Raw genomic sequence first — 13092 nt, forward strand, 5'->3', positions numbered from 1 at the left:
ATATGCAACTAATTAAAATACTTGATTGAAAAGATTAAATTTACAATGACCAAAAGTGCAAACTGACTTATTTTTAAGTCTCCCTTTGAAATAATTAACATGTGTCTTTTGAAAATCAAAGTTAGAGTCTTCATTAGTGCTAATTTAGCTTCCCAGCAGTAATATTAAAATATAATTATAATTCAAACTGTTCTAATCATTAATTTTGTTTTGAACTGTAATATTACATTAAAAAGGGAAAATTTTAATGATTGTATATTAGGACTGACAAAATGCCAAAAGTATACTGATTTCTATAATAATAAGCAAAATGAAAACCAATTTGGTCCTTATCACTCTGTGTAAAGTCTGTGTATGTTTTACAGGTTGGTTGATTTCTCCTAAAATTATAAGTTTAAGGCCAGCATGGACTCTGTGGTGAGTCCAAGCCATGTAGCTTGGCTTCATGTTACTTCCTTGTCTCAAAAGAATAACTTCTGCCATAAAAAAAAAAAAAAATAACAAAGAAGATTTTCCTGACTGAAACAAGTGGGAGTCTGTATAATAATATTGGGAAAGAGTAGCTTTAATCTCATTGCATCCACAAAAGAGCACTGTAGCCGTTGGTCATTTGTAACCACTGGGCTACACTCCTGCTTTGTGAGACCAACCCTGCCTCTTCAATTTGTAGAGCTCCTTTGCCTGGAGATTTCATGGTGGACCCATGCCCTTTTTAAGTTCTGGAGGCAACACAAAAGGCTGGTGGAAGGTTATCCCACCTCTTTTCCTTTCTGGGCTTCCACAGTGGTGCTGACCACAGTGGAATGTTTTTCCTATAATAGGCAGAACTTACTTGGTCACCCACAAATGCACCGTCTGTTGAACACTTCCTCCCCAGATGTTCAGCTCTGCAGCCTACCGGGGGCCCTTCTTTGGATTGCTTCCTGAAGTTCCTCTTTGTTTACGTAGGTTTCTTTTGTCTGACTTCAAGTACCTAGTTTCTGTCTTATACAGTCATCAGTTTCTCCTTTTAACTTCTTAGTCATGACTATGACACTCCTGCCTCAGATTGATATTGCTCATTCATTCTCATTCTTTCAACGATGTTATCACTGTTCGCAGGTTGCTCTAAATCCTTCAATACATGCTACCTTGCTTTCACAATCATGTGTGTATGAAAATGCACACACATACACACTTCCTCCCCCCAACTCAAACTGTGATCTACATAGGCTGGACTATTTCGTTTTGTGGTTTAGAGATGCCCCAAACTTAAATTCTCTAAACACATACACCTTTCTTCTTTGGTCCTGTGGCTTCACTGTCTGCTTCTATATACTTTTTGTCTTAACCCACCATGAAGGTCAGCACCTCCCTTCAAAAGAGTGAAGTCACACAAAATATTGATGAACATCCATTAGGATTTACTTGTGATTCCATGTCATGTTAGAAGAAAAGTTTACAATGGAGGCTTGTATCAAAAGCAAATTCCTTCCCACAGGTCCTGTCCTTGAACATCTATTTCTCTCTCTGCCTCTGTCTGTGACCTTGTCTGTGTCTCTGTCTATCTCTGTCCGTCTCTTTCTCTCCCTCCTGCTCCCCTCCTTCTCTCCTCTCTCTCTGCTTTGTTTCTGCTAAGCAAGTACTTTACCCTCACAATATATCCCAGCCGCAGCATATAATTTTCAAGCTATCTTGTTCAGTTCCCTTAAACTCCTACTTACTTTTTGGTTGCACTGGTTTCTGCCCTTCTAAAATATCCAATGCACTTACCATCACTATTCATTGACTTTCCTGGGTCTGCTTCTTCCCCACACACTCTCGGTCCAGATATGCTTTGTACAAGTGCTATAGGAGGACTGTCATGTGTGTAGTGTCAGGGCCTCAGGCTCCCCTCTCAGCTGGATTTCAGACGGGCCAGTAAGAGGCTTGGAAAGAGGTCATGGAGTAGAAGGAATGAAGAACTTATGGTTTTAACACTTATCCCCTTTGCCTCACTGCATTGTATCTCATAATAAATCAATCCTGCTATTCCTAACCACCTATAGACATCCCAGCAATCCTGGAACCCAGAGCATCAGATGTGGCCTTCTTTCTCTCTCCTTCTGAGTATAGCCCCATTTTCCCTGCAAACCTGTGGGTTGGCTACACTAAACTACTCTACCAAAGTTATGTGCAGTGGTTTCTGTGTTCCTGGTCAGACTCAGAGGAGAACACACTCTCTTTCTTTCTGCCAGCCTGCGTGTATATTGACATTTTTTTCTTGTTAATACTTACCTGTCATATCCTCATCTTTATTTTCAAACATTATGCCTTATCTTGTTTAAAGTGGTCTATCTTAAAAGAGTGTACAAATGGGCTTTGTTTTTGTTTAGCCCGAGAGGACTTTTTTCCCCTTGAAAGGCAAATGTGACCCCTTTATCTTTACTGAGACTACATTCTGTTCCCCTGTTCTATGGTGTTCCAATGCTATGCACCTCTTGTTCCTTTCTTGTATCTGTGTCCTCCTATTTCTTCCTTCTGGGTTTGATCTGTTGATGACATTTTGTCTGTTGTCTTCTACTTACAATCTTTGGCATTTCTAATTTTATTTCTGGACCTTGGATTCAGCTCTAAGATGCTTTAATTTGAAGTAAAATTCTTATGGAAGTCTCTCAGAGCCAGCATGTGGTGTGAGGTGATCACAGGCAGATGATCAGAAGTGCAGATGGCTGTCATTCTTCTGCACCCCTCCCCCTGAGAGGGACACTTCAACCTCAGTAAGCAGTTTCTCTTCCTTCTCTTCTCTCATTTCCTTCTTGAGTATACAGACCTGCTATGTAGCCCTGGCTGGCCTTGAATTTGCGGCAATCCTCCTGTGTCATCCCATTGTGGGGACAAGCGGTGACCACCATGCCTGCTTGGTAAGCATCTCCCCCCTGTTCTTTTCTGTAATGTTAGTAAATGAACTCTTTAAAGGGAAAAAAAAATCTAACTTTTTATCCTTCTCTAAGACTCAGGTTTTGGCAGTATCTGTAATTTCAAAACATTCTTAATTTTGACTCTGAAGTTTCTAGAACACATTTTAAAGATTTTGTTATGTTTTTCTTCTTTCTGAATGTATCTACAGTGAACTCTTCCTATTGGCCCTCTAACATAAATGTTTAGTATTGCGCAACAAATTCAGGATGTACAGGTTTGACTTTCTAATAAACGTGCTCTGTTGTTTTAAAATTCATAGTTGGGTTTTTTTTTTTCCCAATTTACCTTTGAATTTGATAGGCAGCATTTGGTCATATACATACGTGGTCATCCACTTCATTGATTAGTGTTCAGATACTCCTGATTCTTAAAATCCAGACCCTCCTCATCTAGAACTTCCTAAATGCATGTCAGTCTTTTTTTTTACCTTGTAAATCATATATGTTCAGTACCATAAATGATACTCAGATTTGGGGCAATATTTTCTTCTCTCCCCCTCCCCACTTTTCATATATATTTGCAGAACCATAGGTTTTGCTTATTTGAGGTTATTTCTCATCAACAGCGTTTTATATTTTAAATTTTTCATCTAGTGTGTGCATGCATCCGGGTGGGCAAACATGGGGCATGTGCCTGGTGTGTGTGTGTAGGTCCTGGGGATTGAGTTCAGGTCATCAGGTTTTGCTGCAGGATCTATACCTATTGAGTCATCTTGGTAAATGCTCTTCTCTTTTTCATAATGGGATCTATATGTTACACAATCAGATACACACCAATGTCTAGAGCAGTGGTTCTCAATCTGTGGGTCTCAACCTCCTTTGGGGCCGAATGACCCATTCACAGGAGTCACATATCAGGTAACCTGCATATCAGATACTCATATGATGGTTCTTAACAATAGGACAATTACAGTTATGAAGTAGTAACAGGAGTAATTCTATGGTTGGACGTCATTATAACATGAGGAACTGTGTTAAAGGGTCACATCATTAGGAGGGTTGAGAACGGTTGTTTTCAACTTGGTTGGTCTAGGGCATTGAGCACTAGAGGCAGATGAAGAGCTACGAGGCAGTGGCAGTCCCTCCCCCATCTTCAGCGGAAATGATGTCTTTACAGGCTTAACAGGATCTGGAGTGGAAGAACACAGAGCTCTGTCTCCTAACCCTCAGTAGTTCATGTTCCTTGAGGTGGCCTGAAGCTGTCAGGGACTGTCCTGTTGCTCTGCAGATGCTGACACTGGTGTGAGGCACAGCATGACTCTGCCCCCCGCCCCATGCCCTGCTCCCTGAATCAGCTGGCTGAGTCTGTACTCAGTGACTTAAGAGCATTTCCTAAGAAAATGTTTACTCATGCCTCCAGTTGCAGTCTTGCTTGCCTGGGTCACCTCAGCCTGCTCTCAGTGGTAAGTCTAGCTCCACCCATCCTCTGTCCTATAGATCATTTATGATACTTCTTATCTTCTGGTGAATAATTTGACTTTAATTTTTTTTTGAAAACAGATTTTTTCATACAGTATACTCTGGTTATGGTCTCCCCTCCTCTAACTCCTCCCAGATCCTCCTCACTTCCCTGTTCACCCAAATCACCTTCCCTTCTTGTTCTCATTAGAATACAGATAGGCATGTACAACACCAACAAAAGCAACAACAGTGATATTAATACATAAAAGACAAACAAACCAGAATAGGACAGATCAATTAGACATTAAAAAAATTATCCAAATAAAAACTACAAGAAACACTTATGATGACACATGCATAGACATTCACTCTCGCAAACCCCATAGCAACTTAGCAGCTATAATATATAAACAAAAGATATGTAAAGTAAAAAATTAAATATAAGACAAAGTATAAAACATACCTCCAAAAACAAAGTATTATGAGACAAAACAATACCTCCAAAAAAATGCCACTAAGTTCATTTTGTGTTGGCTATCTACTGCGGGGCATGGCGTCTGGTCTTAGGAGCAATTTGTATACACAGTGAGACTCCGTTGGAGAAAACTTTTCCTTTGCTAGTGGTTATCAACTGGAGATAGCTGCCCGGTTAGGGATGGAGGCTTGTGTCTACTTCTCATTCTCAGTGCTGAGTCTCCATCAGGCTTAGGCTTGTGCAGGCCTTGTGCATGCTGCCATGGACTTTTTGAGTTCGTATATGCATTAGTCCTGTTCTATGTAGAAGGACACGGGCCTTCTTGATTCCTTAGTGTCTTCTGTCTGTAGTGGTTCTTACAATCTTTCTGCATCCTCCTCTGCAGAGTTCCCTGAGCCCCCAGGGTGGGGGCAGGATTTGATAGAGACACCCCATTAGAGATTTTCAAAGTCTCTCACTCTCTATACATAGTTCATTTGTGGGCCTCTGTGTTTGCTCCCATCTGCTGCAGTGCAGAAGAAAACTTTACTGATGATGGCTGAGCAAGACACTGATCTATGAGTATAGTAGAATGTTATTAGAAGGCATTGTATTAATTCATTCCTTTAGCAGAGCAATAGTATTTGGTTTTCCCTAGGTTCCTGGTCTATCTAGTCTCATGTTCTTGACTGCCTAGTCAGTGTCAGGAATGGATTCCATCTTATGTAGTGGGCCTTAAATCCAGCCAGATATTGGTTGGTTACTCCCACAGCTTTGGGACACTATTGTATTAACTCCTATTTCTGTCAGTTGAAGTGTTTATAGCTAGGTTGATGCTCAGCTTTTTCCTTTAGTAGTATATAGAGTTATAGAATGATGAATCCTATTCAGTGTGTGTGTGTGTGTGTGTGTGTGTGTGTGTGTGTGTAGGGGTGGGGGCTGAAGGTTCTAGGTAGGCACCAGATCAGTTTCTCTATGTTCAACGAGTTGTCTAGATGTTCCCTTCAGTATTTGGTCCTTACTGTCAGTTTATTGAGAGCCTTCCATTACCTTGGCAATAGCCTATGCTTGAGATTCCTATGGGGCCCCTTTGGCCAGCAGCCATAATTCATTCTCAGTACTGGAGGTGATAGAGACATATAGTGAGGGATTTGTCTCCTTTGTTATTTGGTGATCCAATTCAGATTTCTTTCATATATGTAAATGTTTTAAGGAACTTCTACTAAATTAGGTTCCCATATGACACCTAAAATGGCCCTTAATTTTAACTGCCCCTCTACACATTTCTTCCCTTAGTCCCCTTTCTTTCCCTCCTCTTACCTGTTTAATCCTCACATTCCAGCTACATCTCCACCCCTCCAATATCTCTAGCTATCTATTCTATTCTCCTTTCTAGATATATGCATTCCTCCACACCACTTAGCCCTTTCCTCTATACCTAACTTCTGTGGTTACATGAACTGTAGCCTGCTTATCAAATACTTTATAGCTAACATCCACCTATGAATTAATACATATCATATTCATTGGAGACAAAGCCCCAACTCTATATCTCTTGACCCCAAGTGAAGCCTCCTGTACTGGGAATAAATTATAGCTGCTGGCCAAAGGGCCCCATAGAAATCCACAAACAACCAAGGGTATTGCCAAAGTGATTGACAACTAGGCTTCTCAACAAACTGATGTAAGGCTCTATTGTTGAGGGGAATACCTAAGAAATTCAATGAACATGAAGAAACTGATCTGGTGCCTACATAAAACCTTTACCCTACTAAACAGTGTTAATAGGTCTATAAAGTCTGAGTTACCTCATTCAGGATGATTTTTTAGCTCTATTCATTTACCTGTGAAATTCATGATTTTATCTTTTGTAACAGCTGAGTAATATTCCATTGTGCAACTGTACTACATTTTCTTTATTCATGTATTCATTAACAGGTATCTATGTTGTTTCCAAATTCTGGCTATTATGAATAGAGCAGTAATTAACATAGTTAGGCAAGTGTCTCCATAGTAGGATATACAATCCTTTGGGTATATGCCCAAAAGTGGTGTAGCTACATCTTGTGGAAGATCTATTCCTAGATCCCTGTGGAACTGCTAAACTTCTTTCCATAGTGGTTGTCTAAATCTGTCCTCTCCCCAGCAATAGATAAGTATTCCCCTAACCCACATCTTCTCCTTTCCAGCAAGAGCTGCAATTTGTTTTACTGAGTTTGGCCATTTTGACCAGTGTAAGTTGAAATCCCAAAGTAGTTTTGATTTACATTTCCCTGATGAATAATGACATTGGGCATTTCTTTAAGTGTTTTTAATCCATTCATATTTCCTCATTGCATTGCATTTTAGATGTGCACCCCACTACATAGTTAGGTTATTTGTATTCTTGAGGCCTTTGAGTTCTCTCATTAGCCCTTTATTGTATATATGGTTGGTAAAAAAATCTTAGCACATTCTGTAGCCTGCCATTTGTCTAAATGATGATAGCCTTTGTCATAAAACTGGGAGAGAAAAGCTTAAAGAAAAAAAGTAAAATATTTTTTAAAAATAGTAAAATTTATTTTTAAAATGTTAAGGATTGTGTTAAATATAAGTGATCTAAGCCTGGCATGCCTTTAATCCTACTGTGAGGAGTCAGAAACAGGAGGAGAATCTCTGAGTTTGTGGTCAGCCTGGTCTATAGAGTGAGTTCTGCAATAACCAGGGCTATACAAAGAAACTCTGTCTTGAAAAATAAAATAAAAAACAAGCAACAGTAATATCTATCCCTATCTCTTTCTCTGTCTCTGTATCTGTCTACATCTAGCTATGTTGTCTATCTCTATCTCCATCTGTATCTCTACCATCTATCTCTACCTCTGTCTACCTATACCTGCCTCTGCTTTTGTTCCTGGCCATACCCATACCCAAACCCATACCCATACCCATACCCATACCTATATCTATATTGTCTATGATCCATAATCTCAAATGGAAAGACTTTTAATTTGATTAAAAGAATGAGATGCAATAATATATTCTGTAATGAGAATACTTTAAATGTAAGACATAGACGTATCAAAAGCATGTAGACAGAAGTAAAAGTGTCACATGGACAGAAAGAATGGGAAGTCGACTGTCCCTTTATTGATTCCCGATAAAGACACAGCACAGTGATTTTCTCTAGACAAAGAGAGAAATTCTAGATGACAAAGGAGTCAGGTTACCAGGGGAGCATAAACACCCCAAATGTAATCAATAATTAAACTGAATTATAAATAAGAAAACACAGAGGTTGGCAGGCCTAGAAGGAGAAGCCTGTCTCATATTTGGAGATTCTTAACTCCTTTCTTTTAATAAAGGTGTTGGTTCTATAAATGATTCTCTAAAAATACCTGCTAAATAGCTCGCCAGTCTCACTGCTTTTCTTCTATTGTGCATATGAAACTTTCAGCAAGTGCAGAAAACAATGACACAACCCATGTGTTCTCAGCAAGTTGATCCAACTACTGGCGATGTTTGGTTCTTTTCTTTGAGTTATGATTTAATTTTTAAAATAAACAGAATATTATATATGCAATTAACATCCCTTTGTTAGCCTCCCCAGGACAAACCTTTTCTGGTAAGGTACGGATAATGTTATCATAAATATTTTGTGCAGATGGTAAGGCTTGGCAGAGGCATGAATATGTAGATGGAACATATTAGAGAATCTAGAAACCAACCCATACAAATACAGTCAATTACTTTTTGGCAAAAATAAATGATTTTGTGTAGTAAGTATAGAGCTTGAACCAAAACTCACTGGAACAATTGGACATCCACTGGTGGCCAAAAAAAATCTTGGCTTAAATATTTTTTAGATGACATTTATTTATTTATTTTTATTGTGTGTATGAATGTATACATACCACTGTGTGCTTCTGGTGAACAGCTTTCAGAAATTGTTTCCCTCCTATGAAGCAAGTCCTAGGGATGGAACCGAGTCATCAGACTTGGCAGCACGCCCTTTGACCTGCTGATCTATTTTACTGCCCATTGCATTTATGCTTTCCTTTGATCATTAATTAATTAATTTGTTCACTTCACACCTTATACAGAGCTTCCCCTCGGTCCTCTCCTCCAAATTAGTTCCTCTTCCCTCTCCTCCCCTTCTGCCTCCTCCTTTTCACCTTAGAGAAGGGGAGACTTCCCGTGAATATCAACCCACCTTGGCATATCAAGTTGTAGTCGGACTGAATTTGTTTTCTATTGAGGCTAGACAAGTTTGTCTAGTTAGAGGAAAGGGATCCAAAGTAGATGACAGAGTCAGAGACAGCCCTTGCTCTGCTGTTAGAGGTCCTACACAAGAATCGAGCTGTACATCTGTTACATATGTGTAGGGTGTCTAGGTCCATCCCGTGTGTGATCTCTTGTTGTAGGATATTTGATCACACCATGTACATTGAGATTGTGTTATTTACTGAAAGTATATGTTTCTAATTGTGCTGTGGCTCAGCCTTCAGCACCTTTGATCCCTCTGGCTGGAATAGACACCCCTGTAGTACACACTGTTACTTCCAAACAATGAAGGTAACATTAGTTTGTAGAAGGAAGCACCCATGTTTGAAAGTGATGTCTAATTGAGTGGCAGACAAAGTGACAAATCAGAGAAAGATTTGACAGAATAGGATTTTCCCAACTCTAATGAGAAGAGAGAGAAAAAGGGAAGCTACTTAAGGGAGCACTGCAGGCAGAGAAGGAAGGAAGGAAGGAGAAAGAGGCAGTTTTACCAGGACAGCAGTACAGAGACAGAACAAGCTAGACATAGGTGAAGACAGAACAAGCCAGAGAATCAGGAGCCAGAAGATCAGAACAGATTGCTAGAGTTAGTTTGAGGCCAAGCAGAACATTTCAGGAGAAACTGAGAGAAACCAGATTCAATCAACCTGGAGAGGAGTTTGAGTTGGAACAGCTGAGTTGAACAAGCCACACAGAGCCCAGAAAGAACAAGATAGGGTGAGCTTATTCAGCAGTAAGTTTCAGAGGCTAAAACTATTCTGGCCTAGATAAGATTTCACAGAGACTAGACATTCCAGGACTAGGCCTAGGTTAGCAGAAGGAGGCAGTTAACTCCTAAGATGAAAATTAACTCAGGAGAATAAATGATACTTCTACATTCTCTGATTGGTGGTTCAGTTTCCGTGAACATCTGTGGGCCCATTCTATTTGATTCTCTAGGTTTTCTTGTGATGTCCTTGACCTCTCTGGCTCCTTCAATCCTTCCTCCTTTTCTTCCACAGGATTTTCCAAGCTCCACCTAATCTGACTGTGGGTTTCTGCATCCGTTTTCATCGGCTACTGGGTGAAGCCACTCAGATGACTGTTATGCCAGTCTCCTGTCTGCAAGTATAGCAGGGTGTTATTAATAGTGTCAGGGGTGGAATCTTTCTCATGGCATGGGACTCAAGTTGGACCAGTCTTTGGTTGGCCATTCCCTCACTTTCTGCTCCCTTTTTATTCCTGAATCTCTTATAGGCAGGAAAAATCATGGGTCAAGGGATTTGTGGCTGGATTGAGCTTCTGTAAGGCAAAGGACGGCATCAGAAGGACAAAATGGCAGCTTATATAATGGGAAAAGAAAGAACTTCACCAACTGTACATCTGACAGTGGGTTAATATGTAAATTATATAAAGAACCCAAGAAATTAGACAACAACAAATCAAAAAAATGGGGCACAGAGCTAAATGAAATTCTCAACAGAGGAAGCCTTTATGGCCAAGAAGAACTTTAATGAAATGTTCAACAGCCTTAGTCATCAGAGAAGTGCAAATCAAAATGACTCTGACATTCTACCTTATGCTTGTGAGAATGGCTAAGATAAAAACCTCAAGGAACAGCTCATGTTGGCAAGGGCATGGGGCAAGGCGAACACTACCCCATTGCTGGTGGGAGTGCAAACTTGTACAAGCACTTTAGAAATCAATTTTGTGGTTTCTCAGAAAACTTGGAATAGTTCTAACCCAAGATCTATATATGCTACTCCTGGGCATATAATTAAAAGACGCTTCACTATCTCACAAGGACACTTGCTCACCTATGTTCATAGCAGCACTATTCATAATAGCAAGAAACTGGAAAAAGAAAACCCAGATACCCCACAACAGAAGAATGGCTAATGGAAGTGTAGTACAATCGAATACTACATAGCTATTAAACAACAATTACATCATGATATTTGTAGTCAAGCCGATGGAACTAGAAAAGATCATCCTGAGTGGGGTAACCTAGACCCAGAAAGACATGAATGGTGCATATTCACTTATAAGTAGATATTAGCCATAAAGTACAGGATAGCCATGCTACAATCCACTGACTCCAAGAGGCTAAGTAACAAGGAGAGCCCAAGGGAGGATGCTTGAATCTCACTCAGAAGGGGAAATACAATAGACATCAGAATTGGATGGGGGTTGATATCCAAGGGGAAATCCCCCTTCTCAGAGAAGAGAAGGGGGAATGGGGGGAGCTCAAGGTGGGGGGCTGGTAGGAGGGGGCTGATATTGTGATGTAAAGTGAATAAATAAATGAATAAGTTTAAAACAAAGATGTGAAAGGGAACTGGGTGGGAGAGGGGGTGGGAAGGAGAACAGGGGTAAGAGTCAGGTATGGGGAGGAGAGAGAGAGAAGAGAGAGAGAGAGAGAGAGAGAGAGAGAGAGAGAGAGAGAGAGAGAGCGCCAGTGCAGTGGGGGGGTTATCTCTGACATAAGCTAGAAATCTGGAATAATGGAAACTTCCAGAAATGTATGAGGGTGACTCTAGATAAGACTTCTAGCAATAGAGGCTATGGAACACAAGACAGTCACCTCCTGTAACCAGACAAGATTTCCAGTGGAGGGATAGAGATACCATCTAATCGCATACACTCATGTGACATGTAGACCTATGGAAAAAATAGTATAAAGAATTAAAACTTCAAGACTAGGTAAGGCAAGCTTAGATTTGACATTAAAATTATGATCTATAAAAGAGAATAAAATGGATCAGCACAACTTCACCAAAGGGGAAAAAAATGTTGTGTAAACAGTCTTAGCAGGATGGGAAGATGGAATAACTTGAGGTAAAGGTATGTGGCTCATCTCATCCATGAAAGAACCAATTTCTGCCCCGTCTTTATCCCTGCACATCTTGAAGGCAAGAAAAATTATGGGCTGAAGCTTTTGTGGCTGAGTCAGTATCTTCATTCCTCCATTAGAAGTCTTGCCTGGTTATAGAAGGTGGCCATTTCAGGTCCATATCCCATACTGCCAGGAGTCTTAGCTAGGGTCACTATCATAGATTCCTGGGAGTTTTCATTATCTATGTTTCTAGTTTGTCTAAGAGATCCCCACACACCAATTACAGTTTTCTTTCCCTCTGTCATTCCCACACTTGATTTCCTTCTGTTTCCTTTCACACTCCCTCTCCCATAGAATTCCTTCCCTTCATCCACCCCTCAATGTCTATTCTATTACCCCTTCTCAGTGAGATTCGAGCATAACCCCTTGAACCTTCTTTGTTACTTAGCTTCTTTGAGTCTGTGGATTGTAACATGGTTATCCTGTACTTTATGGCTAATATCCACTCATAAGTGAGTACATGCCACATTTGTCTTTCTGGGTCTGCTTACCTCACTCAGGATGATCTTTTCGAGTTCCATTCATTTGCCTGCAAATTTCATGTCATTATTTTTAACAGCTATGTAATATGCTGATGTGTAAATAAACCACATTCTTTATCCATTCTTAAGGGCTGTCTAGGTTAAAGAAGAGCCAACAAGTGACTGGTCCACCTTGAGACCCCTGCCAAGAGACAGGGTGGGAGAAAGACAGACCACTCCTGCTATTATTAATATTCTGCTATACTTGCAGACAGGAGGTTAACATCACTGTCCTCTGAGAGCTTCACCCAGCAGCTGATGGGAACAGATGGAGAGACCCATAAGCACACATTAGGTAGAGTTTGGGGAGTCTTATGGAAGAGGGGAAGGAAGGATTGAATGAGCTAGAGAGGTCAGGGACACCACAAGAAAACCTACAGAGTCAGATAACCTTGGCCCATACAGGCTCACAGAGACTGATTCACAACCAGAGAGCAGGCATGGGACAGGCTTAGGCCCCTTACACATATGTAACAGATATGCAGCTTGGTCTTCATGTGAGACTCCTGAAAGCACCTAAAAATTGTATACATCCTTCAAGTCCACATACATAGGCTTAACTATCTATTTGAATGAGTATATACGAAATAATCTCTATATATCTTATTTCTTCAATGCTGTTTTAAAACATCATATTATTCA

Source organism: Arvicanthis niloticus, chromosome 1 (genome assembly GCF_011762505.2).
Source record: "Arvicanthis niloticus isolate mArvNil1 chromosome 1, mArvNil1.pat.X, whole genome shotgun sequence".
NCBI classification, from domain to species: domain Eukaryota; kingdom Metazoa; phylum Chordata; class Mammalia; order Rodentia; family Muridae; genus Arvicanthis; species Arvicanthis niloticus.